General features: G+C 43.6%; 75 non-coding genes and 8 pseudogenes across 75 annotated transcripts; all 83 read left to right on the top strand.

Annotated features, from left to right (window-relative positions):
- Window positions 1-79: 79 nt before the first annotated feature.
- On the top strand, window positions 80-198 carry LOC131713374 (5S ribosomal RNA; annotated as a pseudogene).
- A 100-nt stretch (window positions 199-298) lies between these two features.
- On the top strand, window positions 299-417 carry LOC131713757 (5S ribosomal RNA). The gene has a single exon (XR_009315147.1). It is a non-coding gene; the product is annotated as a 5S ribosomal RNA (ribosomal RNA).
- Window positions 418-517: 100 nt separating this feature from the next.
- Window positions 518-636, top strand: LOC131713767 (5S ribosomal RNA). Its single transcript, XR_009315148.1, has one exon. It is a non-coding gene; the product is annotated as a 5S ribosomal RNA (ribosomal RNA).
- Window positions 637-750: 114 nt separating this feature from the next.
- LOC131713778 (5S ribosomal RNA) lies at window positions 751-869 on the top strand. The gene has a single exon (XR_009315149.1). It is a non-coding gene; the product is annotated as a 5S ribosomal RNA (ribosomal RNA).
- A 100-nt stretch (window positions 870-969) lies between these two features.
- On the top strand, window positions 970-1,088 carry LOC131713375 (5S ribosomal RNA; annotated as a pseudogene).
- Window positions 1,089-1,202: 114 nt separating this feature from the next.
- On the top strand, window positions 1,203-1,321 carry LOC131711146 (5S ribosomal RNA). Its single transcript, XR_009313028.1, has one exon. It is a non-coding gene; the product is annotated as a 5S ribosomal RNA (ribosomal RNA).
- Window positions 1,322-1,435: 114 nt separating this feature from the next.
- Window positions 1,436-1,554, top strand: LOC131710809 (5S ribosomal RNA). Its single transcript, XR_009312691.1, has one exon. It is a non-coding gene; the product is annotated as a 5S ribosomal RNA (ribosomal RNA).
- A 100-nt stretch (window positions 1,555-1,654) lies between these two features.
- On the top strand, window positions 1,655-1,773 carry LOC131713789 (5S ribosomal RNA). Its single transcript, XR_009315150.1, has one exon. It is a non-coding gene; the product is annotated as a 5S ribosomal RNA (ribosomal RNA).
- A 114-nt stretch (window positions 1,774-1,887) lies between these two features.
- LOC131713376 (5S ribosomal RNA) lies at window positions 1,888-2,006 on the top strand (annotated as a pseudogene).
- A 100-nt stretch (window positions 2,007-2,106) lies between these two features.
- Window positions 2,107-2,225, top strand: LOC131713800 (5S ribosomal RNA). The gene has a single exon (XR_009315151.1). It is a non-coding gene; the product is annotated as a 5S ribosomal RNA (ribosomal RNA).
- Window positions 2,226-2,325: 100 nt separating this feature from the next.
- Window positions 2,326-2,444, top strand: LOC131713810 (5S ribosomal RNA). Its single transcript, XR_009315152.1, has one exon. It is a non-coding gene; the product is annotated as a 5S ribosomal RNA (ribosomal RNA).
- Window positions 2,445-2,558: 114 nt separating this feature from the next.
- On the top strand, window positions 2,559-2,677 carry LOC131713822 (5S ribosomal RNA). Its single transcript, XR_009315154.1, has one exon. It is a non-coding gene; the product is annotated as a 5S ribosomal RNA (ribosomal RNA).
- A 114-nt stretch (window positions 2,678-2,791) lies between these two features.
- On the top strand, window positions 2,792-2,910 carry LOC131709909 (5S ribosomal RNA). The gene has a single exon (XR_009311773.1). It is a non-coding gene; the product is annotated as a 5S ribosomal RNA (ribosomal RNA).
- A 114-nt stretch (window positions 2,911-3,024) lies between these two features.
- On the top strand, window positions 3,025-3,143 carry LOC131712566 (5S ribosomal RNA). The gene has a single exon (XR_009314457.1). It is a non-coding gene; the product is annotated as a 5S ribosomal RNA (ribosomal RNA).
- A 100-nt stretch (window positions 3,144-3,243) lies between these two features.
- On the top strand, window positions 3,244-3,362 carry LOC131712129 (5S ribosomal RNA). The gene has a single exon (XR_009314018.1). It is a non-coding gene; the product is annotated as a 5S ribosomal RNA (ribosomal RNA).
- A 114-nt stretch (window positions 3,363-3,476) lies between these two features.
- Window positions 3,477-3,595, top strand: LOC131713833 (5S ribosomal RNA). The gene has a single exon (XR_009315155.1). It is a non-coding gene; the product is annotated as a 5S ribosomal RNA (ribosomal RNA).
- Window positions 3,596-3,706: 111 nt separating this feature from the next.
- On the top strand, window positions 3,707-3,825 carry LOC131713720 (5S ribosomal RNA; annotated as a pseudogene).
- A 100-nt stretch (window positions 3,826-3,925) lies between these two features.
- Window positions 3,926-4,044, top strand: LOC131712677 (5S ribosomal RNA). The gene has a single exon (XR_009314569.1). It is a non-coding gene; the product is annotated as a 5S ribosomal RNA (ribosomal RNA).
- A 114-nt stretch (window positions 4,045-4,158) lies between these two features.
- LOC131713842 (5S ribosomal RNA) lies at window positions 4,159-4,277 on the top strand. The gene has a single exon (XR_009315156.1). It is a non-coding gene; the product is annotated as a 5S ribosomal RNA (ribosomal RNA).
- A 100-nt stretch (window positions 4,278-4,377) lies between these two features.
- On the top strand, window positions 4,378-4,496 carry LOC131713852 (5S ribosomal RNA). Its single transcript, XR_009315157.1, has one exon. It is a non-coding gene; the product is annotated as a 5S ribosomal RNA (ribosomal RNA).
- Window positions 4,497-4,610: 114 nt separating this feature from the next.
- Window positions 4,611-4,729, top strand: LOC131720661 (5S ribosomal RNA). The gene has a single exon (XR_009319558.1). It is a non-coding gene; the product is annotated as a 5S ribosomal RNA (ribosomal RNA).
- Window positions 4,730-4,843: 114 nt separating this feature from the next.
- On the top strand, window positions 4,844-4,952 carry LOC131716275 (5S ribosomal RNA; annotated as a pseudogene).
- A 100-nt stretch (window positions 4,953-5,052) lies between these two features.
- On the top strand, window positions 5,053-5,171 carry LOC131711138 (5S ribosomal RNA). Its single transcript, XR_009313020.1, has one exon. It is a non-coding gene; the product is annotated as a 5S ribosomal RNA (ribosomal RNA).
- Window positions 5,172-5,285: 114 nt separating this feature from the next.
- Window positions 5,286-5,404, top strand: LOC131711139 (5S ribosomal RNA). The gene has a single exon (XR_009313021.1). It is a non-coding gene; the product is annotated as a 5S ribosomal RNA (ribosomal RNA).
- A 114-nt stretch (window positions 5,405-5,518) lies between these two features.
- On the top strand, window positions 5,519-5,637 carry LOC131713863 (5S ribosomal RNA). The gene has a single exon (XR_009315158.1). It is a non-coding gene; the product is annotated as a 5S ribosomal RNA (ribosomal RNA).
- Window positions 5,638-5,751: 114 nt separating this feature from the next.
- On the top strand, window positions 5,752-5,870 carry LOC131713871 (5S ribosomal RNA). The gene has a single exon (XR_009315159.1). It is a non-coding gene; the product is annotated as a 5S ribosomal RNA (ribosomal RNA).
- A 114-nt stretch (window positions 5,871-5,984) lies between these two features.
- LOC131713881 (5S ribosomal RNA) lies at window positions 5,985-6,103 on the top strand. The gene has a single exon (XR_009315160.1). It is a non-coding gene; the product is annotated as a 5S ribosomal RNA (ribosomal RNA).
- Window positions 6,104-6,203: 100 nt separating this feature from the next.
- LOC131713892 (5S ribosomal RNA) lies at window positions 6,204-6,322 on the top strand. The gene has a single exon (XR_009315161.1). It is a non-coding gene; the product is annotated as a 5S ribosomal RNA (ribosomal RNA).
- Window positions 6,323-6,436: 114 nt separating this feature from the next.
- On the top strand, window positions 6,437-6,555 carry LOC131713903 (5S ribosomal RNA). The gene has a single exon (XR_009315162.1). It is a non-coding gene; the product is annotated as a 5S ribosomal RNA (ribosomal RNA).
- A 100-nt stretch (window positions 6,556-6,655) lies between these two features.
- On the top strand, window positions 6,656-6,774 carry LOC131710638 (5S ribosomal RNA). The gene has a single exon (XR_009312520.1). It is a non-coding gene; the product is annotated as a 5S ribosomal RNA (ribosomal RNA).
- A 114-nt stretch (window positions 6,775-6,888) lies between these two features.
- Window positions 6,889-7,007, top strand: LOC131713914 (5S ribosomal RNA). Its single transcript, XR_009315163.1, has one exon. It is a non-coding gene; the product is annotated as a 5S ribosomal RNA (ribosomal RNA).
- Window positions 7,008-7,107: 100 nt separating this feature from the next.
- LOC131713926 (5S ribosomal RNA) lies at window positions 7,108-7,226 on the top strand. The gene has a single exon (XR_009315165.1). It is a non-coding gene; the product is annotated as a 5S ribosomal RNA (ribosomal RNA).
- Window positions 7,227-7,326: 100 nt separating this feature from the next.
- LOC131710264 (5S ribosomal RNA) lies at window positions 7,327-7,445 on the top strand. The gene has a single exon (XR_009312135.1). It is a non-coding gene; the product is annotated as a 5S ribosomal RNA (ribosomal RNA).
- Window positions 7,446-7,559: 114 nt separating this feature from the next.
- Window positions 7,560-7,678, top strand: LOC131713937 (5S ribosomal RNA). The gene has a single exon (XR_009315166.1). It is a non-coding gene; the product is annotated as a 5S ribosomal RNA (ribosomal RNA).
- A 114-nt stretch (window positions 7,679-7,792) lies between these two features.
- LOC131713948 (5S ribosomal RNA) lies at window positions 7,793-7,911 on the top strand. Its single transcript, XR_009315167.1, has one exon. It is a non-coding gene; the product is annotated as a 5S ribosomal RNA (ribosomal RNA).
- A 114-nt stretch (window positions 7,912-8,025) lies between these two features.
- LOC131713959 (5S ribosomal RNA) lies at window positions 8,026-8,144 on the top strand. Its single transcript, XR_009315168.1, has one exon. It is a non-coding gene; the product is annotated as a 5S ribosomal RNA (ribosomal RNA).
- A 112-nt stretch (window positions 8,145-8,256) lies between these two features.
- On the top strand, window positions 8,257-8,375 carry LOC131720626 (5S ribosomal RNA). The gene has a single exon (XR_009319523.1). It is a non-coding gene; the product is annotated as a 5S ribosomal RNA (ribosomal RNA).
- A 100-nt stretch (window positions 8,376-8,475) lies between these two features.
- On the top strand, window positions 8,476-8,594 carry LOC131713970 (5S ribosomal RNA). Its single transcript, XR_009315169.1, has one exon. It is a non-coding gene; the product is annotated as a 5S ribosomal RNA (ribosomal RNA).
- Window positions 8,595-8,708: 114 nt separating this feature from the next.
- On the top strand, window positions 8,709-8,827 carry LOC131713977 (5S ribosomal RNA). The gene has a single exon (XR_009315170.1). It is a non-coding gene; the product is annotated as a 5S ribosomal RNA (ribosomal RNA).
- Window positions 8,828-8,927: 100 nt separating this feature from the next.
- On the top strand, window positions 8,928-9,046 carry LOC131713983 (5S ribosomal RNA). Its single transcript, XR_009315171.1, has one exon. It is a non-coding gene; the product is annotated as a 5S ribosomal RNA (ribosomal RNA).
- Window positions 9,047-9,160: 114 nt separating this feature from the next.
- Window positions 9,161-9,279, top strand: LOC131710810 (5S ribosomal RNA). Its single transcript, XR_009312692.1, has one exon. It is a non-coding gene; the product is annotated as a 5S ribosomal RNA (ribosomal RNA).
- Window positions 9,280-9,379: 100 nt separating this feature from the next.
- Window positions 9,380-9,498, top strand: LOC131713994 (5S ribosomal RNA). The gene has a single exon (XR_009315172.1). It is a non-coding gene; the product is annotated as a 5S ribosomal RNA (ribosomal RNA).
- Window positions 9,499-9,612: 114 nt separating this feature from the next.
- Window positions 9,613-9,731, top strand: LOC131710639 (5S ribosomal RNA). The gene has a single exon (XR_009312521.1). It is a non-coding gene; the product is annotated as a 5S ribosomal RNA (ribosomal RNA).
- Window positions 9,732-9,845: 114 nt separating this feature from the next.
- Window positions 9,846-9,964, top strand: LOC131714005 (5S ribosomal RNA). The gene has a single exon (XR_009315173.1). It is a non-coding gene; the product is annotated as a 5S ribosomal RNA (ribosomal RNA).
- Window positions 9,965-10,078: 114 nt separating this feature from the next.
- Window positions 10,079-10,197, top strand: LOC131714015 (5S ribosomal RNA). Its single transcript, XR_009315174.1, has one exon. It is a non-coding gene; the product is annotated as a 5S ribosomal RNA (ribosomal RNA).
- A 100-nt stretch (window positions 10,198-10,297) lies between these two features.
- On the top strand, window positions 10,298-10,416 carry LOC131711702 (5S ribosomal RNA). The gene has a single exon (XR_009313590.1). It is a non-coding gene; the product is annotated as a 5S ribosomal RNA (ribosomal RNA).
- A 100-nt stretch (window positions 10,417-10,516) lies between these two features.
- On the top strand, window positions 10,517-10,625 carry LOC131714535 (5S ribosomal RNA; annotated as a pseudogene).
- A 111-nt stretch (window positions 10,626-10,736) lies between these two features.
- LOC131714027 (5S ribosomal RNA) lies at window positions 10,737-10,855 on the top strand. Its single transcript, XR_009315176.1, has one exon. It is a non-coding gene; the product is annotated as a 5S ribosomal RNA (ribosomal RNA).
- Window positions 10,856-10,969: 114 nt separating this feature from the next.
- On the top strand, window positions 10,970-11,088 carry LOC131714038 (5S ribosomal RNA). Its single transcript, XR_009315177.1, has one exon. It is a non-coding gene; the product is annotated as a 5S ribosomal RNA (ribosomal RNA).
- Window positions 11,089-11,202: 114 nt separating this feature from the next.
- On the top strand, window positions 11,203-11,321 carry LOC131714049 (5S ribosomal RNA). Its single transcript, XR_009315178.1, has one exon. It is a non-coding gene; the product is annotated as a 5S ribosomal RNA (ribosomal RNA).
- Window positions 11,322-11,421: 100 nt separating this feature from the next.
- LOC131714060 (5S ribosomal RNA) lies at window positions 11,422-11,540 on the top strand. The gene has a single exon (XR_009315179.1). It is a non-coding gene; the product is annotated as a 5S ribosomal RNA (ribosomal RNA).
- Window positions 11,541-11,654: 114 nt separating this feature from the next.
- Window positions 11,655-11,773, top strand: LOC131714071 (5S ribosomal RNA). Its single transcript, XR_009315180.1, has one exon. It is a non-coding gene; the product is annotated as a 5S ribosomal RNA (ribosomal RNA).
- A 100-nt stretch (window positions 11,774-11,873) lies between these two features.
- LOC131714082 (5S ribosomal RNA) lies at window positions 11,874-11,992 on the top strand. Its single transcript, XR_009315181.1, has one exon. It is a non-coding gene; the product is annotated as a 5S ribosomal RNA (ribosomal RNA).
- A 100-nt stretch (window positions 11,993-12,092) lies between these two features.
- Window positions 12,093-12,211, top strand: LOC131714093 (5S ribosomal RNA). The gene has a single exon (XR_009315182.1). It is a non-coding gene; the product is annotated as a 5S ribosomal RNA (ribosomal RNA).
- Window positions 12,212-12,311: 100 nt separating this feature from the next.
- On the top strand, window positions 12,312-12,430 carry LOC131710592 (5S ribosomal RNA). The gene has a single exon (XR_009312474.1). It is a non-coding gene; the product is annotated as a 5S ribosomal RNA (ribosomal RNA).
- Window positions 12,431-12,544: 114 nt separating this feature from the next.
- LOC131712997 (5S ribosomal RNA) lies at window positions 12,545-12,663 on the top strand. Its single transcript, XR_009314884.1, has one exon. It is a non-coding gene; the product is annotated as a 5S ribosomal RNA (ribosomal RNA).
- A 100-nt stretch (window positions 12,664-12,763) lies between these two features.
- LOC131714103 (5S ribosomal RNA) lies at window positions 12,764-12,882 on the top strand. Its single transcript, XR_009315183.1, has one exon. It is a non-coding gene; the product is annotated as a 5S ribosomal RNA (ribosomal RNA).
- A 100-nt stretch (window positions 12,883-12,982) lies between these two features.
- On the top strand, window positions 12,983-13,101 carry LOC131714114 (5S ribosomal RNA). Its single transcript, XR_009315184.1, has one exon. It is a non-coding gene; the product is annotated as a 5S ribosomal RNA (ribosomal RNA).
- Window positions 13,102-13,215: 114 nt separating this feature from the next.
- On the top strand, window positions 13,216-13,334 carry LOC131714123 (5S ribosomal RNA). Its single transcript, XR_009315185.1, has one exon. It is a non-coding gene; the product is annotated as a 5S ribosomal RNA (ribosomal RNA).
- Window positions 13,335-13,434: 100 nt separating this feature from the next.
- Window positions 13,435-13,553, top strand: LOC131714135 (5S ribosomal RNA). The gene has a single exon (XR_009315187.1). It is a non-coding gene; the product is annotated as a 5S ribosomal RNA (ribosomal RNA).
- A 100-nt stretch (window positions 13,554-13,653) lies between these two features.
- Window positions 13,654-13,772, top strand: LOC131714146 (5S ribosomal RNA). The gene has a single exon (XR_009315188.1). It is a non-coding gene; the product is annotated as a 5S ribosomal RNA (ribosomal RNA).
- Window positions 13,773-13,886: 114 nt separating this feature from the next.
- On the top strand, window positions 13,887-14,005 carry LOC131710753 (5S ribosomal RNA). Its single transcript, XR_009312635.1, has one exon. It is a non-coding gene; the product is annotated as a 5S ribosomal RNA (ribosomal RNA).
- A 100-nt stretch (window positions 14,006-14,105) lies between these two features.
- Window positions 14,106-14,224, top strand: LOC131714157 (5S ribosomal RNA). Its single transcript, XR_009315189.1, has one exon. It is a non-coding gene; the product is annotated as a 5S ribosomal RNA (ribosomal RNA).
- Window positions 14,225-14,338: 114 nt separating this feature from the next.
- On the top strand, window positions 14,339-14,457 carry LOC131714168 (5S ribosomal RNA). The gene has a single exon (XR_009315190.1). It is a non-coding gene; the product is annotated as a 5S ribosomal RNA (ribosomal RNA).
- Window positions 14,458-14,557: 100 nt separating this feature from the next.
- LOC131714179 (5S ribosomal RNA) lies at window positions 14,558-14,676 on the top strand. Its single transcript, XR_009315191.1, has one exon. It is a non-coding gene; the product is annotated as a 5S ribosomal RNA (ribosomal RNA).
- Window positions 14,677-14,790: 114 nt separating this feature from the next.
- On the top strand, window positions 14,791-14,909 carry LOC131714190 (5S ribosomal RNA). The gene has a single exon (XR_009315192.1). It is a non-coding gene; the product is annotated as a 5S ribosomal RNA (ribosomal RNA).
- Window positions 14,910-15,009: 100 nt separating this feature from the next.
- Window positions 15,010-15,128, top strand: LOC131710407 (5S ribosomal RNA). Its single transcript, XR_009312279.1, has one exon. It is a non-coding gene; the product is annotated as a 5S ribosomal RNA (ribosomal RNA).
- A 114-nt stretch (window positions 15,129-15,242) lies between these two features.
- LOC131714201 (5S ribosomal RNA) lies at window positions 15,243-15,361 on the top strand. Its single transcript, XR_009315193.1, has one exon. It is a non-coding gene; the product is annotated as a 5S ribosomal RNA (ribosomal RNA).
- Window positions 15,362-15,461: 100 nt separating this feature from the next.
- Window positions 15,462-15,580, top strand: LOC131714211 (5S ribosomal RNA). Its single transcript, XR_009315194.1, has one exon. It is a non-coding gene; the product is annotated as a 5S ribosomal RNA (ribosomal RNA).
- A 100-nt stretch (window positions 15,581-15,680) lies between these two features.
- Window positions 15,681-15,799, top strand: LOC131714222 (5S ribosomal RNA). Its single transcript, XR_009315195.1, has one exon. It is a non-coding gene; the product is annotated as a 5S ribosomal RNA (ribosomal RNA).
- Window positions 15,800-15,913: 114 nt separating this feature from the next.
- LOC131710462 (5S ribosomal RNA) lies at window positions 15,914-16,032 on the top strand. The gene has a single exon (XR_009312334.1). It is a non-coding gene; the product is annotated as a 5S ribosomal RNA (ribosomal RNA).
- Window positions 16,033-16,146: 114 nt separating this feature from the next.
- LOC131714233 (5S ribosomal RNA) lies at window positions 16,147-16,265 on the top strand. Its single transcript, XR_009315196.1, has one exon. It is a non-coding gene; the product is annotated as a 5S ribosomal RNA (ribosomal RNA).
- A 100-nt stretch (window positions 16,266-16,365) lies between these two features.
- Window positions 16,366-16,484, top strand: LOC131714245 (5S ribosomal RNA). The gene has a single exon (XR_009315198.1). It is a non-coding gene; the product is annotated as a 5S ribosomal RNA (ribosomal RNA).
- A 100-nt stretch (window positions 16,485-16,584) lies between these two features.
- LOC131714256 (5S ribosomal RNA) lies at window positions 16,585-16,703 on the top strand. Its single transcript, XR_009315199.1, has one exon. It is a non-coding gene; the product is annotated as a 5S ribosomal RNA (ribosomal RNA).
- A 114-nt stretch (window positions 16,704-16,817) lies between these two features.
- On the top strand, window positions 16,818-16,936 carry LOC131714266 (5S ribosomal RNA). The gene has a single exon (XR_009315200.1). It is a non-coding gene; the product is annotated as a 5S ribosomal RNA (ribosomal RNA).
- A 114-nt stretch (window positions 16,937-17,050) lies between these two features.
- On the top strand, window positions 17,051-17,169 carry LOC131718581 (5S ribosomal RNA). Its single transcript, XR_009317478.1, has one exon. It is a non-coding gene; the product is annotated as a 5S ribosomal RNA (ribosomal RNA).
- A 114-nt stretch (window positions 17,170-17,283) lies between these two features.
- On the top strand, window positions 17,284-17,402 carry LOC131713878 (5S ribosomal RNA; annotated as a pseudogene).
- A 114-nt stretch (window positions 17,403-17,516) lies between these two features.
- On the top strand, window positions 17,517-17,635 carry LOC131720662 (5S ribosomal RNA). Its single transcript, XR_009319559.1, has one exon. It is a non-coding gene; the product is annotated as a 5S ribosomal RNA (ribosomal RNA).
- Window positions 17,636-17,735: 100 nt separating this feature from the next.
- LOC131714277 (5S ribosomal RNA) lies at window positions 17,736-17,854 on the top strand. Its single transcript, XR_009315201.1, has one exon. It is a non-coding gene; the product is annotated as a 5S ribosomal RNA (ribosomal RNA).
- Window positions 17,855-17,968: 114 nt separating this feature from the next.
- On the top strand, window positions 17,969-18,087 carry LOC131714287 (5S ribosomal RNA). The gene has a single exon (XR_009315202.1). It is a non-coding gene; the product is annotated as a 5S ribosomal RNA (ribosomal RNA).
- A 100-nt stretch (window positions 18,088-18,187) lies between these two features.
- On the top strand, window positions 18,188-18,306 carry LOC131714298 (5S ribosomal RNA). Its single transcript, XR_009315203.1, has one exon. It is a non-coding gene; the product is annotated as a 5S ribosomal RNA (ribosomal RNA).
- A 100-nt stretch (window positions 18,307-18,406) lies between these two features.
- LOC131713508 (5S ribosomal RNA) lies at window positions 18,407-18,525 on the top strand (annotated as a pseudogene).
- A 100-nt stretch (window positions 18,526-18,625) lies between these two features.
- Window positions 18,626-18,744, top strand: LOC131717553 (5S ribosomal RNA). Its single transcript, XR_009316440.1, has one exon. It is a non-coding gene; the product is annotated as a 5S ribosomal RNA (ribosomal RNA).
- The last annotated feature ends 35 nt before the right edge of the window (window positions 18,745-18,779 follow it).

An 18,779-nucleotide genomic window follows, 5' to 3' on the forward strand; every position in this document is an offset into this window, starting at 1 on the left:
TGTGGAGGACAAAAGGAAATTTTGGAGGAATCACCCCCAGCTCACTAAACATAAAAGTCATGAAAGCAGAAATGCAATCGCCTGCGGCCACACCACCTTGAATAAGCCTGATCTCGTCTGATCTCAGAAGCTAAGCAATGTTGGGCTTGGTTAGTACTTGCATGAGAGACCACCTGGGAATATCAAGTGCTGCAGGCATTATATTTTACAATTGAAATGTGTGGAGGACAAAAGGAAATTTTGGAGGAATCACCCCCAGCTCACTAAACATAAAAGTCATGAAAGCAGAAATGCAATCGCCTGCGGCCACACCACCTTGAATAAGCCTGATCTCGTCTGATCTCAGAAGCTAAGCAATGTTGGGCTTGGTTAGTACTTGGATGGGAGACCACCTGGGAATATCAAGTGCTGCAGGCATTACATTTTACAATTGAAATGTGTGGAGGACAAAAGGAAATTTTGGAGGAATCACCCCCAGCTCACTAAACATAAAAGTAATGAAAGCAGAAATGCAATCGCCTGCGGCCACACCACCTTGAATAAGCCTGATCTCGTCTGATCTCAGAAGCTAAGCAATGTTGGGCTTGGTTAGTACTTGGATGGGAGACCACCTGGGAATATCAAGTGCTGCAGGCATTACATTTTTGTAATTACATTTTACAATTGAAATGTGTGGAGGACAAAAGGAAATTTTGGAGGAATCACCCCCAGCTCACTAAACATAAAAGTCATGAAAGAAGAAATGCAATCGCCTGCGGCCACACCACCTTGAATAAGCCTGATCTCGTCTGATCTCAGAAGCTAAGCAATGTTGGGCTTGGTTAGTACTTGGATGGGAGACCACCTGGGAATATCAAGTGCTGCAGGCATTACATTTTACAATTGAAATGTGTGGAGGACAAAAGGAAATTTTGGAGGAATCACCCCCAGCTCACTAAACATAAAAGTCATGAAAGCAGAAATGCAATCGCCTGCGGCCACACCACCTTGAATAAGCCTGATCTCGTCTGATCTCAGAAGCTAAGCAATGTTGGGCTTGGTTAGTACTTGCATGAGAGACCACCTGGGAATATCAAGTGCTGCAGGCATTACATTTTTGTAATTACATTTTATAATTGAAATGTGTGGAGGACAAAAGGAAATTTTGGAGGAATCACCCCCAGCTCACTAAACATAAAAGTCATGAAAGCAGAAAAGCAGTCGCCTGCGGCCACACCACCTTGAATAAGCCTGATCTCGTCTGATCTCAGAAGCTAAGCAATGTTGGGCTTGGTTAGTATTTGGATGGGAGACCACCTGGGAATATCAAGTGCTGCAGGCATTACATTTTTGTAATTACATTTTACAATTGAAATGTGTGGAGGACAAAAGGAAATTTTGGAGGAATCACCCCCAGCTCACTAAACATAAAAGTCATGAAAGCAGAAATGCAATCACCTGCGGCCACACCACCTTGAATAAGCCTGATCTCGTCTGATCTCAGAAGCTAAGCAATGTTGGGCTTGGTTAGTACTTGGATGGGAGACCACCTGGGAATATCAAGTGCTGCAGGCATTACATTTTACAATTGAAATGTGTGGAGGACAAAAGGAAATTTTGGAGGAATCACCCCCAGCTCACTAAACATAAAAGTCATGAAAGCAGAAAAGCAGTCGCCTGCGGCCACACCACCTTGAATAAGCCTGATCTCGTCTGATCTCAGAAGCTAAGCAATGTTGGGCTTGGTTAGTACTTGGATGGGAGACCACCTGGGAATATCAAGTGCTGCAGGCATTACATTTTTGTAATTACATTTTACAATTGAAATGTGTGGAGGACAAAAGGAAATTTTGGAGGAATCACCCCCAGCTCACTAAACATAAAAGTCATGAAAGCAGAAATGCAATCGCCTGCGGCCACACCACCTTGAATAAGCCTGATCTCGTCTGATCTCAGAAGCTAAGCAATGTTGGGCTTGGTTAGTACTTGCATGAGAGACCACCTGGGAATATCAAGTGCTGCAGGCATTATATTTTACAATTGAAATGTGTGGAGGACAAAAGGAAATTTTGGAGGAATCACCCCCAGCTCACTAAACATAAAAGTCATGAAAGCAGAAATGCAATCGCCTGCGGCCACACCACCTTGAATAAGCCTGATCTCGTCTGATCTCAGAAGCTAAGCAATGTTGGGCTTGGTTAGTACTTGGATGGGAGACCACCTGGGAATATCAAGTGCTGCAGGCATTACATTTTACAATTGAAATGTGTGGAGGACAAAAGGAAATTTTGGAGGAATCACCCCCAGCTCACTAAACATAAAAGTAATGAAAGCAGAAATGCAATCGCCTGCGGCCACACCACCTTGAATAAGCCTGATCTCGTCTGATCTCAGAAGCTAAGCAATGTTGGGCTTGGTTAGTACTTGGATGGGAGACCACCTGGGAATATCAAGTGCTGCAGGCATTACATTTCTGTAATTACATTTTACAATTGAAATGTGTGGAGGACAAAAGGAAATTTTGGAGGAATCACCCCCAGCTCACTAAACATAAAAGTCATGAAAGCAGAAATGCAATCGCCTGCGGCCACACCACCTTGAATAAGCCTGATCTCGTCTGATCTCAGAAGCTAAGCAATGTTGGGCTTGGTTAGTACTTGGATGGGAGACCACCTGGGAATATCAAGTGCTGCAGGCATTACATTTTTGTAATTACATTTTACAATTGAAATGTGTGGAGGACAAAAGGAAATTTTGGAGGAATCACCCCCAGCTCACTAAACATAAAAGTCATGAAAGCAGAAATGCAATCGCCTGCGGCCACACCACCTTGAATAAGCCTGATCTCGTCTGATCTCAGAAGCTAAGCAATGTTGGGCTTGGTTAGTACTTAGATGGGAGACCACCTGGGAATATCAAGTGCTGCAGGCATTACATTTTTGTAATTACATTTTACAATTGAAATGTGTGGAGGACAAAAGGAAATTTTGGAGGAATCACCCCCAGCTCACTAAACATAAAAGTCATGAAAGCAGAAATGCAATCGCCTGCGGCCACACCACCTTGAATAAGCCTGATCTCGTCTGATCTCAGAAGCTAAGCAATGTTGGGCTTGGTTAGTACTTGGATGGGAGACCACCTGGGATTATCAAGTGCTGCAGGCATTACATTTTACAATTGAAATGTGTGGAGGACAAAAGGAAATTTTGGAGGAATCACCCCCAGCTCACTAAACATAAAAGTCATGAAAGCAGAAATGCAATCGCCTGCGGCCACACCACCTTGAATAAGCCTGAGCTCGTCTGATCTCAGAAGCTAAGCAATGTTGGGCTTGGTTAGTACTTGGATGGGAGACCACCTGGGAATATCAAGTGCTGCAGGCATTACATTTTTGTAATTACATTTTACAATTGAAATGTGTGGAGGACAAAAGGAAATTTTGGAGGAATCACCCCCAGCTCACTAAACATAAAAGTCATGAAAGCAGAAATGCAATCGCCTGCGGCCACACCACCTTGAATAAGCCTGATCTCGTCTGATCTCAGAAGCTAAGCAATGTTGGGCTTGGTTAGTACTTGGATGGGAGACCACCTGGGAATATCAAGTGCTGCAGGCATTACATTTTTGTAATTACATTTTACAATTGAAATGTGTGGACAAAAGGAAATTTTGGAGGAATCACCCCCAGCTCACTAAACATAAAAGTCATGAAAGCAGAAATGCAATCGCCTGCGGCCACACCACCTTGAATAAGCCTGATCTCGTCTGATCTCAGAAGCTAAGCAATGTTGGGCTTGGTTAATACTTGGATGGGAGACCACCTGGGATTATCAAGTGCTGCAGGCATTACATTTTACAATTGAAATGTGTGGAGGACAAAAGGAAATTTTGGAGGAATCACCCCCAGCTCACTAAACATAAAAGTCATGAAAGCAGAAATGCAATCGCCTGCGGCCACACCACCTTGAATAAGCCTGAGCTCGTCTGATCTCAGAAGCTAAGCAATGTTGGGCTTGGTTAGTACTTGGATGGGAGACCATCTGGGAATATCAAGTGCTGCAGGCATTACATTTTTGTAATTACATTTTACAATTGAAATGTGTGGAGGACAAAAGGAAATTTTGGAGGAATCACCCCCAGCTCACTAAACATAAAATTCATGAAAGCAGAAATGCAATCGCCTGCGGCCACACCACCTTGAATAAGCCTGATCTCGTCTGATCTCAGAAGCTAAGCAATGTTGGGCTTGGTTAGTACTTGGATGGGAGACCACCTGGGAATATCAAGTGCTGCAGGCATTACATTTTACAATTGAAATGTGTGGAGGACAAAAGGAAATTTTGGAGGAATCAAACCCAGCTCACTAAACATAAAAGTCATGAAAGCAGAAAAGCAGTCGCCTGCGGCCACACCACCTTGAATAAGCCTGATCTCGTCTGATCTCAGAAGCTAAGCAATGTTGGGCTTGGTTAGTACTTGGATGGGAGACCACCTGGGAATATCAAGTGCTGCAGGCATTACATTTTTGTAATTACATTTTACAATTGAAATGTGTGGAGGACAAAAGGAAATTTTGCAGGAATCACCCCCAGCTCACTAAACATAAAAGTCATGAAAGCAGAAATGCAATCGCCTGCAGCCACACCACCTTGAATAAGCCTGATCTCGTCTGATCTCAGAAGCTAAGCAATGTTGGGCTTGGTTAGTACTTGGATGGGAGACCACCTGGGAATATCAAGTGCTGCAGGCATTACATTTTTGTAATTACATTTTACAATTGAAATGTGTGGAGGACAAAAGGAAATTTTGGAGGAATCACCCCCAGCTCACTAAACATAAAAGTCATGAAAACAGAAATGCAATCGCTTGCGGCTACACCACCTTGAATAAGTCTGATCTCAGAAGCTAAGCAATGTTGGGCTTGGTTAGTACTTGGATGGGAGACCACCTGGGAATATCAAGTGCTGCAGGCATTACATTTTACAATTGAAATGTGTGGAGGACAAAAGGAAATTTTGGAGGAATCACCCCCAGCTCACTAAACATAAAAGTCATGAAAGCAGAAATGCAATCGCCTGCGGCCACACCACCTTGAATAAGCCTGATCTCGTCTGATCTCAGAAGCTAAGCAATGTTGGGCTTGGTTAGTAGTTGGATGGGAGACCACCTGGGAATATCAAGTGCTGCAGGCATTACATTTTTGTAATTACATTTTACAATTGAAATGTGTGGAGGACAAAAGGAAATTTTGGAGGAATCACCCCCAGCTCACTAAACATAAAAGTCATGAAAGCAGAAATGCAATCGCCTGCGGCCACACCACCTTGAATAAGCCTGATCTCGTCTGATCTCAGAAGCTAAGCAATGTTGGGCTTGGTTAGTAGTTGGATGGGAGACCACCTGGGAATATCAAGTGCTGCAGGCATTACATTTTTGTAATTACATTTTACAATTGAAATGTGTGGAGGACAAAAGGAAATTTTGGAGGAATCACCCCCAGCTCACTAAACATAAAAGTCATGAAAGCAGAAATGCAATCGCCTGCGGCCACACCACCTTGAATAAGCCTGATCTCGTCTGATCTCAGAAGCTAAGCAATGTTGGGCTTGGTTAGTACTTGGATGGGAGACCACCTGGGAATATCAAGTGCTGCAGGCATTACATTTTTGTAATTACATTTTACAATTGAAATGTGTGGAGGACAAAAGGAAATTTTGGAGGAATCACCCCCAGCTCACTAAACATAAAAGTCATGAAAGCAGAAATGCAATCGCCTGCGGCCACACCACCTTGAATAAGCCTGATCTCGTCTGATCTCAGAAGCTAAGCAATGTTGGGCTTGGTTAGTACTTGGATGGGAGACCACCTGGGAATATCAAGTGCTGCAGGCATTACATTTTTGTAATTACATTTTACAATTGAAATGTGTGGAGGACAAAAGGAAATTTTGGAGGAATCACCCCCAGCTCACTAAACATAAAAGTCATGAAAGCAGAAATGCAATCGCCTGCGGCCACACCACCTTGAATAAGCCTGATCTCGTCTGATCTCAGAAGCTAAGCAATGTTGGGCTTGGTTAGTACTTGGATGGGAGACCACCTGGGAATATCAAGTGCTGCAGGCATTACATTTTACAATTGAAATGTGTGGAGGACAAAAGGAAATTTTGGAGGAATCACCCCCAGCTCACTAAACATAAAAGTCATGAAAGCAGAAATGCAATCGCCTGCGGCCACACCACCTTGAATAAGCCTGATCTCGTCTGATCTCAGAAGCTAAGCAATGTTGGGCTTGGTTAGTACTTGGATGGGAGACCACCTGGGAATATCAAGTGCTGCAGGCATTACATTTTTGTAATTACATTTTACAATTGAAATGTGTGGAGGACAAAAGGAAATTTTGGAGGAATCACCCCCAGCTCACTAAACATAAAAGTCATGAAAGCAGAAATGCAATCGCCTGCGGCCACACCACCTTGAATAAGCCTGATCTCGTCTGATCTCAGAAGCTAAGCAATGTTGGGCTTGGTTAGTACTTGGATGGGAGACCACCTGGGAATATCAAGTGCTGCAGGCATTACATTTTACAATTGAAATGTGTGGAGGACAAAAGGAAATTTTGGAGGAATCACCCCCAGCTCACTAAACATAAAAGTCATGAAAGCAGGAATGCAATCGCCTGCGGCCACACCACCTTGAATAAGCCTGATCTCGTCTGATCTCAGAAGCTAAGCAATGGTGGGCTTGGTTAGTACTTGGATGGGAGACCACCTGGGAATATCAAGTGCTGCAGGCATTACATTTTTGTAATTACATTTTACAATTGAAATGTGTGGAGGACAAAAGGAAATTTTGGAGGAATCACCCCCAGCTCACTAAACATAAAAGTCATGAAAGCAGAAATGCAATCGCCTGCGGCCACACCACCTTGAATAAGCCTGATCTCGTCTGATCTCAGAAGCTAAGCAATGTTGGGCTTGGTTAGTACTTGGATGGGAGACCACCTGGGAATATCAAGTGCTGCAGGCATTACATTTTACAATTGAAATGTGTGGAGGACAAAAGGAAATTTTGGAGGAATCACCCCCAGCTCAGTAAACATAAAAGTCATGAAAGCAGAACAGCAATCGCCTGCGGCCACACCACCTTGAATAAGCCTGATCTCGTCTGATCTCAGAAGCTAAGCAATGTTGGGCTTGGTTAGTACTTGGATGGGAGACCACCTGGGAATATCAAGTGCTGCAGGCATTACATTTTACAATTGAAATGTGTGGAGGACAAAAGGAAATTTTGGAGGAATCACCCCCAGCTCACTAAACATAAAAGTCATGAAAGCAGAAATGCAATCGCCTGCGGCTACACCACCTTGAATAAGCCTGATCTCGTCTGATCTCAGAAGCTAAGCAATGTTGGGCTTGGTTAGTACTTGGATGGGAGACCACCTGGGAATATCAAGTGCTGCAGGCATTACATTTTTGTAATTACATTTTACAATTGAAATGTGTGGAGGACAAAAGGAAATTTTGGAGGAATCACCCCCAGCTCACTAAACATAAAAGTCATGAAAGCAGGAAAGCAATCGCCTGCGGCCACACCACCTTGAATAAGCCTGATCTCGTCTGATCTCAGAAGCTAAGCAATGTTGGGCTTGGTTAGTACTTGGATGGGAGACCACCTGGGAATATCAAGTGCTGCAGGCATTACATTTTTGTAATTACATTTTACAATTGAAATGTGTGGAGGACAAAAGGAAATTTTGGAGGAATCACCCCCAGCTCACTAAACATAAAAGTCATGAAAGCAGAAATGCAATCGCCTGCGGCCACACCACCTTGAATAAGCCTGATCTCGTCTGATCTCAGAAGCTAAGCAATGTTGGGCTTGGTTAGTACTTGGATGGGAGACCACCTGGGAATATCAAGTGCTGCAGGCATTACATTTTTGTAATTACATTTTACAATTGAAATGTGTGGAGGACAAAAGGAAATTTTGGAGGAATCACCCCCAGCTCACTAAACATAAAAGTCATGAAAGCAGAAATGCAATCGCCTGCGGCCACACCACCTTGAATAAGCCTGATCTCGTCTGATCTCAGAAGCTAAGCAATGTTGGGCTTGGTTAGTACTTGGATGGGAGACCACCTGGGAATATCAAGTGCTGCAGGCATTACATTTTTGTAATTACATTTTACAATTGAAATGTGTGGAGGACAAAAGGAAATTTTGGGAATCACCCCCAGCTCACTAAACATAAAAGTCATGAAAGCAGAAATGCAATCGCCTGCGGCCACACCGCCTTGAATAAGCCTGATCTCGTCTGATCTCAGAAGCTAAGCAATGTTGGGCTTGGTTAGTACTTGGATGGGAGACCACCTGGGAATATCAAGTGCTGCAGGCATTACATTTTACAATTGAAATGTGTGGAGGACAAAAGGAAATTTTGGAGGAATCACCCCCAGCTCACTAAACATAAAAGTCATGAAAGCAGGAATGCAAACGCCTGCGGCCACACCACCTTGAATAAGCCTGATCTCGTCTGATCTCAGAAGCTAAGCAATGTTGGGCTTGGTTAGTACTTGGATGGGAGACCACCTGGGAATATCAAGTGCTGCAGGCATTACATTTTTGTAATTACATTTTACAATTGAAATGTGTGGAGGACAAAAGGAAATTTTGGAGGAATCACCCCCAGCTCACTAAACATAAAAGTCATGAAAGCAGAAATGCAATCGCCTGCGGCCACACCACCTTGAATAAGCCTGATCTCGTCTGATCTCAGAAGCTAAGCAATGTTGGGCTTGGTTAGTACTTGGATGGGAGACCACCTGGGAATATCAAGTGCTGCAGGCATTACATTTTACAATTGAAATGTGTGGAGGACAAAAGGAAATTTTGGAGGAATCACCCCCAGCTCACTAAACATAAAAGTCATGAAAGCAGAAATGCAATCGCCTGCGGCCACACCACCTTGAATAAGCCTGATCTCGTCTGATCTCAGAAGCTAAGCAATGTTGGGCTTGGTTAGTACTTGGATGGGAGACCACCTGGGAATATCAAGTGCTGCAGGCATTACATTTTTGTAATTACATTTTACAATTGAAATGTGTGGAGGACAAAAGGAAATTTTGGAGGAATCACCCCCAGCTCACTAAACATAAAAGTCATGAAAGCAGAAATGCAATCACCTGCGGCCACACCACCTTGAATAAGCCTGATCTCGTCTGATCTCAGAAGCTAAGCAATGTTGGGCTTGGTTAGTACTTGGATGGGAGACCACCTGGGAATATCAAGTGCTGCAGGCATTACATTTTACAATTGAAATGTGTGGAGGACAAAAGGAAATTTTGGAGGAATCACCCCCAGCTCACTAAACATAAAAGTCATGAAAGCAGGAATGCAATCGCCTGCGGCCACACCACCTTGAATAAGCCTGATCTCGTCTGATCTCAGAAGCTAAGCAATGTTGGGCTTGGTTAGTACTTGGATGGGAGACCACCTGGGAATATCAAGTGCTGCAGGCATTACATTTTTGTAATTACATTTTACAATTGAAATGTGTGGAGGACAAAAGGAAATTTTGGAGGAATCACCCCCAGCTCACTAAACATAAAAGTCATGAAAGCAGAAATGCAATCGCCTGCGGCCACACCACCTTGAATAAGCCTGATCTCGTCTGATCTCAGAAGCTAAGCAATGGTGGGCTTGGTTAGTACTTGGATGGGAGACCACCTGGGAATATCAAGTGCTGCAGGCATTACATTTTTGTAATTACATTTTACAATTGAAATGTGTGGAGGACAAAAGGAAATTTTGGAGGAATCACCCCCAGCTCACTAAACATAAAAGTCATGAAAGCAGAAACGCAATCGCCTGCGGCCACACCACCTTGAATAAGCCTGATCTCGTCTGATCTCAGAAGCTAAGCAATGTTGGGCTTGGTTAGTACTTGGATGGGAGACCACCTGGGAATATCAAGTGCTGCAGGCATTACATTTTTGTAATTACATTTTACAATTGAAATGTGTGGAGGACAAAAGGAAATTTTGGAGGAATCACCCCCAGCTCACTAAACATAAAAGTCATGAAAGCAGAAATGCAATCGCCTGCGGCCACACCACCTTGAATAAGCCTGATCTCGTCTGATCTCAGAAGCTAAGCAATGTTGGGCTTGGTTAGTACTTGGATGGGAGACCACCTGGGAATATCAAGTGCTGCAGGCATTACATTTTACAATTGAAATGTGAAGAGGACAAAAGGAAATTTTGGAGGAATCACCCCCAGCTCACTAAACATAAAAGTCATGAAAGCAGAAATGCAATCGCCTGCGGCCACACCACCTTGAATAAGCCTGATCTCGTCTGATCTCAGAAGCTAAGCAATGTTGGGCTTGGTTAGTACATGGATGGGAGACCACCTGGGAATATCAAGTGCTGCAGGCATTACATTTTACAATTGAAATGTGTGGAGGACAAAAGGAAATTTTGGAGGAATCACCCCCAGCTCACTAAACATAAAAGTCATGAAAGCAGAAATGCAATCGCCTGCGGCCACACCACCTTGAATAAGCCTGATCTCAGAAGCTAAGCAATGTTGGGCTTGGTTAGTACTTGGATGGGAGACCACCTGGGAATATCAAGTGCTGCAGGCATTACATTTTTGTAATTACATTTTACAATTGAAATGTGTGGACAAAAGGAAATTTTGGAGGAATCACCCCCAGCTCACTAAACATAAAAGTCATGAAAGCAGAAATGCAATCGCCTGCGGCCACACCACCTTGAATAAGCCTGATCTCGTCTGATCTCAGAAGCTAAGCAATGTTGGGCTTGGTTAGTACTTGGATGGGAGACCACCTGGGAATATCAAGTGCTGCAGGCATTACATTTTTGTAATTACATTTTACAATTGAAATGTGTGGAGGACAAAAGGAAATTTTGGAGGAATCACCCCCAGCTCACTAAACATAAAAGTCATGAAAGCAGAAACGCAATCGCCTGCGGCCACACCACCTTGAATAAGCCTGATCTCGTCTGATCTCAGAAGCTAAGCAATGTTGGGCTTGGTTAGTACTTGGATGGGAGACCACCTGGGAATATCAAGTGCTGCAGGCATTACATTTTTGTAATTACATTTTACAATTGAAATGTGTGGAGGACAAAAGGAAATTTTGGAGGAATCACCCCCAGCTCACTAAACATAAAAGTCATGAAAGCAGAAATGCAATCGCCTGCGGCCACACCACCTTGAATAAGCCTGATCTCGTCTGATCTCAGAAGCTAAGCAATGTTGGGCTTGGTTAGTACTTGGATGGGAGACCACCTGGGAATATCAAGTGCTGCAGGCATTACATTTTACAATTGAAATGTGTGGAGGACAAAAGGAAATTTTGGAGGAATCACCCCCAGCTCACTAAAAATAAAAGTCATGAAAGCAGAAATGCAATCGCCTGCGGCCACACCACCTTGAATAAGCCTGATCTCGTCTGATCTCAGAAGCTAAGCAATGTTGGGCTTGGTTAGTACTTGGATGGGAGACCACCTGGGAATATCAAGTGCTGCAGGCATTACATTTTTGTAATTACATTTTACAATTGAAATGTGTGGAGGACAAAAGAAAATTTTGGAGGAATCACCCCCAGCTCACTAAACATAAAAGTCATGAAAGCAGAAATGCAATCGCCTGCGGCCACACCACCTTGAATAAGCCTGATCTCGTCTGATCTCAGAAGCTAAGCAATGTTGGGCTTGGTTAGTACTTGGATGGGAGACCACCTGGGAATATCAAGTGCTGCAGGCATTACATTTTACAATAGAAATGTGTGGAGGACAAAAGGAAATTTTGGAGGAATCACCCCCAGCTCACTAAACATAAAAGTCATGAAAGCAGAAATGCAATCGCCTGCGGCCACACCACCTTGAATAAGCCTGATCTCGTCTGATCTCAGAAGCTAAGCAATGTTGGGCTTGGTTAGTACTTGGATGGGAGACCACCTGGGAATATCAAGTGCTGCAGGCATTACATTTTACAATTGAAATGTGTGGAGGACAAAAGGAAATTTTGGAGGAATCACCCCCAGCTCACTAAACATAAAAGTCATGAAAGCAGAAATGCAATCGCCTGCGGCCACACCACCTTGAATAAGCCTGATCTCGTCTGATCTCAGAAGCTAAGCAATGTTGGGCTTGGTTAGTACTTGGATGGGAGACCACCTGGGAATATCAAGTGCTGCAGGCATTACATTTTACAATTGAAATGTGTGGAGGACAAAAGGAAATTTTGGAGGAATCACCCCCAGCTCACTAAACATAAAAGTCATGAAAGCAGAAATGCAATCGCCTGCGGCCACACCACCTTGAATAAGCCTGATCTCGTCTGATCTCAGAAGCTAAGCAATGTTGGGCTTGGTTAGTACTTGGATGGGAGACCAACTGGGAATATCAAGTGCTGCAGGCATTACATTTTTGTAATTACATTTTACAATTGAAATGTGTGGAGGACAAAAGGAAATTTTGGAGGAATCACCCCCAGCTCACTAAACATAAAAGTCATGAAAGCAGAAATGCAATCGCCTGCGGCCACACCACCTTGAATAAGCCTGATCTCGTCTGATCTCAGAAGCTAAGTAATGTTGGGCTTGGTTAGTACTTGGATGGGAGACCACCTGGGAATATCAAGTGCGGCAGGCATTACATTTTACAATTGAAATGTGTGGAGGACAAAAGGAAATTTTGGAGGAATCACCCCCAGCTCACTAAACATAAAAGTCATGAAAGCAGAAATGCAATCGCCTGCGGCCACACCACCTTGAATAAGCCTGATCTCGTCTGATCTCAGAAGCTAAGCAATGTTGGGCTTGGTTAGTACTTGGATGGGAGACCACCTGGGAATATCAAGTGCTGCAGGCATTACATTTTACAATTGAAATGTGTGGAGGACAAAAGGAAATTTTGGAGGAATCACCCCCAGCTCACTAAACATAAAAGTCATGAAAGCAGAAATGCAATCGCCTGCGGCCACACCACCTTGAATAAGCCTGATCTCGTCTGATCTCAGAAGCTAAGCAATGTTGGGCTTGGTTAGTACTTGGATGGGAGACCACCTGGGAATATCAAGTGCTGCAGGCATTACATTTTTGTAATTACATTTTACAATTGAAATGTGTGGAGGACAAAAGGAAATTTTGGAGGAATCACCCCCAGCTCACTAAACATAAAAGTCATGAAAGCAGAAACGCAATCGCCTGCGGCCACACCACCTTGAATAAGCCTGATCTCGTCTGATCTCAGAAGCTAAGCAATGTTGGGCTTGGTTAGTACTTGGATGGGAGACCACCTGGGAATATCAAGTGCTGCAGGCATTACATTTTACAATTGAAATGTGTGGAGGACAAAAGGAAATTTTGGAGGAATCACCCCCAGCTCACTAAACATAAAAGTCATGAAAGCAGAAATGCAATCGCCTGCGGCCACACCACCTTGAATAAGCCTGATCTCGTCTGATCTCAGAAGCTAAGCAATGTTGGGCTTGGTTAGTACTTGGATGGGAGACCACCTGGGAATATCAAGTGCTGCAGGCATTACATTTTACAATTGAAATGTGTGGAGGACAAAAGGAAATTTTGGAGGAATCACCCCCAGCTCACTAAACATAAAAGTCATGAAAGCAGAAATGCAATCGCCTGCGGCCACACCACCTTGAATAAGCCTGATCTCGTCTGATCTCAGAAGCTAAGCAATGTTGGGCTTGGTTAGTACTTGGATGGGAGACCACCTGGGAATATCAAGTGCTGCAGGCATTACATTTTTGTAATTACATTTTACAATTGAAATGTGTGGAGGACAAAAGGAAATTTTGGAGGAATCACCCCCAGCTCACTAAACATAAAAGTCATGAAAGCAGAAATGCAATCGCCTGCGGCCACACCACCTTGAATAAGCCTGATCTCGTCTGATCTCAGAAGCTAAGTAATGTTGGGCTTGGTTAGTACTTGGATGGGAGACCACCTGGGAATATCAAGTGCTGCAGGCATTACATTTTACAATTGAAATGTGTGGAGGACAAAAGGAAATTTTGGAGGAATCACCCCCAGCTCACTAAACATAAAAGTCATGAAAGCAGAAATGCAATCGCCTGCGGCCACACCACCTTGAATAAGCCTGATCTCGTCTGATCTCAGAAGCTAAGCAATGTTGGGCTTGGTTAGTACTTGGATGGGAGACCACCTGGGAATATCAAGTGCTGCAGGCATTACATTTTTGTAATTACATTTTACAATTGAAATGTGTGGAGGACAAAAGGAAATTTTGGAGGAATCACCCCCAGCTCACTAAACATAAAAGTCATGAAAGCAGAAATGCAATCGCCTGCGGCCACACCACCTTGAATAAGCCTGATCTCGTCTGATCTCAGAAGCTAAGCAATGTTGGGCTTGGTTAGTACTTGGATGGGAGACCACCTGGGAATATCAAGTGCTGCAGGCATTACATTTTACAATTGAAATGTGTGGAGGACAAAAGGAAATTTTGGAGGAATCACCCCCAGCTCACTAAACATAAAAGTCATGAAAGCAGAAATGCAATCGCCTGCGGCCACACCACCTTGAATAAGCCTGATCTCGTCTGATCTCAGAAGCTAAGCAATGTTGGGCTTGGTTAGTACTTGGATGGGAGACCACCTGGGAATATCAAGTGCTGCAGGCATTACATTTTTGTAATTACATTTTACAATTGAAATGTGTGGAGGACAAAAGGAAATTTTGGAGGAATCACCCCCAGCTCACTAAACATAAAAGTCATGAAAGCAGAAATGCAATCGCCTGCGGCCACACCACCTTGAATAAGCCTGATCTCGTCTGATCTCAGAAGCTAAGCAATGTTGGGCTTGGTTAGTACTTGGATGGGAGACCACCTGGGAATATCAAGTGCTGCAGGCATTACATTTTACAATTGAAATGTGTGGAGGACAAAAGGAAATTTTGGAGGAATCACCCCCAGCTCACTAAACATAAAAGTCATGAAAGCAGAAATGCAATCGCCTGCGGCCACACCACCTTGAATAAGCCTGATCTCGTCTGATCTCAGAAGCTAAGCAATGTTGGGCTTGGTTAGTACTTGGATGGGAGACCACCTGGGAATATCAAGTGCTGCAGGTATTACATTTTTGTAATTACATTTTACAATTGAAATGTGTGGAGGACAAAAGGAAATTTTGGAGGAATCACCCCCAGCTCACTAAACATAAAAGTCATGAAAGCAGAAATGCAATCGCCTGCGGCCACACCACCTTGAATAAGCCTGATCTCGTCTGATCTCAGAAGCTAAGCAATGTTGGGCTTGGTTAGTACTTGGATGGGAGACCACCTGGGAATATCAAGTGCTGCAGGCATTACATTTTACAATTGAAATGTGTGGAGGACAAAAGGAAATTTTGGAGGAATCACCCCCAGCTCACTAAACATAAAAGTCATGAAAGCAGAACAGCAATCGCCTGCGGCCACACCACCTTGAATAAGCCTGATCTCGTCTGATCTCAGAAGCTAAGCAATGTTGGGCTTGGTTAGTACTTGGATGGGAGACCACCTGGGAATATCAAGTGCTGCAGGCATTACATTTTACAATTGAAATGTGTGGAGGACAAAAGGAAATTTTGGAGGAATCACCCCCAGCTCACTAAACATAAAAGTCATGAAAGCAGAAATGCAATCGCCTGCGGCCACACCACCTTGAATAAGCCTGATCTCGTCTGATCTCAGAAGCTAAGCAATGTTGGGCTTGGTTAGTACTTGGATGGGAGACCACCTGGGAATATCAAGTGCTGCAGGCATTACATTTTTGTAATTACATTTTACAATTGAAATGTGTGGAGGACAAAAGGAAATTTTGGAGGAATCACCCCCAGCTCACTAAACATAAAAGTCATGAAAGCAGAACAGCAATCGCCTGCGGCCACACCACCTTGAATAAGCCTGATCTCGTCTGATCTCAGAAGCTAAGCAATGTTGGGCTTGGTTAGTACTTGGATGGGAGACCACCTGGGAATATCAAGTGTTGCAGGCATTACATTTTTGTAATTACATTTTACAATTGAAATGTGTGGAGGAAAAAAGGAAATTTTGGAGGAATCACCCCCAGCTCACTAAACATAAAAGTCATGAAAGCAGAAATGCAATCGCCTGCGGCCACACCACCTTGAATAAGCCTGATCTCGTCTGATCTCAGAAGCTAAGCAATGTTGGGCTTGGTTAGTACTTGGATGGGAGACCACCTGGGAATATCAAGTGCTGCAGGCATTACATTTTACAATTGAAATGTGTGGAGGACAAAAGGAAATTTTGGAGGAATCACCCCCAGCTCACTAAACATAAAAGTCATGAAAGCAGAAATGCAATCGCCTGCGGCCACACCACCTTGAATAAGCCTGATCTCGTCTGATCTCAGAAGCTAAGCAATGTTGGGCTTGGTTAGTACTTGGATGGGAGACCACCTGGGAATATCAAGTGCTGCAGGCATTACATTTTACAATTGAAATGTGTGGAGGACAAAAGGAAATTTTGGAGGAATCACCCCCAGCTCACTAAACATAAAAGTCATGAAAGCAAAAATGCAATCGCCTGCGGCCACACCACCTTGAATAAGCCTGATCTCGTCTGATCTCAGAAGCTAAGCAATGTTGGGCTTGGTTAGTACTTGGATGGGAGACCACCTGGGAATATCAAGTGCTGCAGGCATTACATTTTTGTAATTACATTTTACAATTGAAATGTGTGGAGGACAAAAGGAAATTTTGGAGGAATCACCCCCAGCTCACTAAACATAAAAGTCATGAAAGCAGAAATGCAATCGCCTGCGGCCACACCACCTTGAATAAGCCTGATCTCGTCTGATCTCAGAAGCTAAGCAATGTTGGGCTTGGTTAGTACTTGGATGGGAGACCACCTGGGAATATCAAGTGCTGCAGGCATTACATTTTTGTAATTACATTTTACAATTGAAATGTGTGGAGGACAAAAGGAAATTTTGGAGGAATCACCCCCAGCTCACTAAACATAAAAGTCATGAAAGCAGAAATGCAATCGCCTGCGGCCACACCACCTTGAATAAGCCTGATCTCGTCTGATCTCAGAAGCTAAGCAAAGTTGGGCTTGGTTAGTACTTGGATGGGAGACCACCTGGGAATATCAAGTGCTGCAGGCATTACATTTTTGTAATTACATTTTACAATTGAAATGTGTGGAGGACAAAAGGAAATTTTGGAGGAATCACCACCAGCTCACTAAACATAAAAGTCATGAAAGCAGAAATGCAATCGCCTGCGGCCACACCACCTTGAATAAGCCTGATCTCGTCTGATCTCAGAAGCTACGCAAAGTTGGGCTTGGTTAGTACTTGGATGGGAGACCACCTGGGACTATCAAGTGCTGCAGGCATTACATTTTTGTAATTACATTTTACAATTGAAATGTGTGGAGGACAAAAGGAAATTTTGGAGGAATCACCCCCAGCTCACTAAACATAAAAGTCATGAAAGCAGAAATGCAATCGCCTGCAGCCACACCACCTTGAATAAGCCTGATCTCGTCTGATCTCAGAAGCTAAGCAATGTTGGGCTTGGTTAGTACTTGGATGGGAGACCACCTGGGAATATCAAGTGCTGCAGGCATTACATTTTACAATTGAAATGTGTGGAGGACAAAAGGAAATTTTGGAGGAATCACCCCCAGCTCACTAAACATAAAAGTCATGAAAGCAGAAATGCAATCGCCTGCGGCCACACCACCTTGAATAAGCCTGATCTCGTCTGATCTCAGAAGCTAAGCAATGTTGGGCTTGGTTAGTACTTGGATGGGAGACCACCTGGGAATATCAAGTGCTGCAGGCATTACATTTTTGTAATTACATTTTACAATTGAAATGTGTGGAGGACAAAAGGAAATTTTGGAGGAATCACCCCCAGCTCACTAAACATAAAAGTCATGAAAGCAGAAATGCAATCGCCTGCGGCCACACCACCTTGAATAAGCCTGATCTCGTCTGATCTCAGAAGCTAAGCAATGTTGGGCTTGGTTAGTACTTGGATGGGAGACCACCTGGGAATATCAAGTGCTGCAGGCATTACATTTTACAATTGAAATGTGTGGAGGACAAAAGGAAATTTTGGAGGAATCACCCCCAGCTCACTAAACATAAAAGTCATGAAAGCAGAAATGCAATCGCCTGCGGCCACACCACCTTGAATAAGCCTGATCTCGTCTGATCTCAGAAGCTAAGCAATGTTGGGCTTGGTTAGTACTTGGATGGGAGACCACCTGGGAATATCAAGTGCTGCAGGCATTACATTTTACAATTGAAATGTGTGGAGGACAAAAGGAAATTTTGGAGGAATCACCCCCAGCTCACTAAACATAAAAGTCATGAAAGCAAAACAGCAATCGCCTGCGGCCACACCACCTTGAATAAGCCTAATCTCGTCTGATCTCAGAAGCTAAGCAATGTTGGGCTTGGTTAGTACTTGGATGGTAGACCACCTGGGAATATCAAGTGCTGCAGGCATTACATTTTACAATTGAAATGTGTGGAGGACAAAAGGAAATTTTGGAGGAATCACCCCCAGCTCACTAAACATAAAAGTCATGAAAGCAGAAATGCAATCGCCTGCGGCCACACCACCTTGAATAAGCCTGATCTCATCTGATCTCAGAAGCTAAGCAATGTTGGGCTTGGTTAGTACTTGGATGGGAGACCACCTGGGAATATCAAGTGCTGCAGGCATTACATTTTTGTAATTACATTTTACATTTGAAATG

This window comes from Acipenser ruthenus, chromosome 44, assembly GCF_902713425.1.
Source record: "Acipenser ruthenus chromosome 44, fAciRut3.2 maternal haplotype, whole genome shotgun sequence".
Taxonomy (NCBI): domain Eukaryota; kingdom Metazoa; phylum Chordata; class Actinopteri; order Acipenseriformes; family Acipenseridae; genus Acipenser; species Acipenser ruthenus.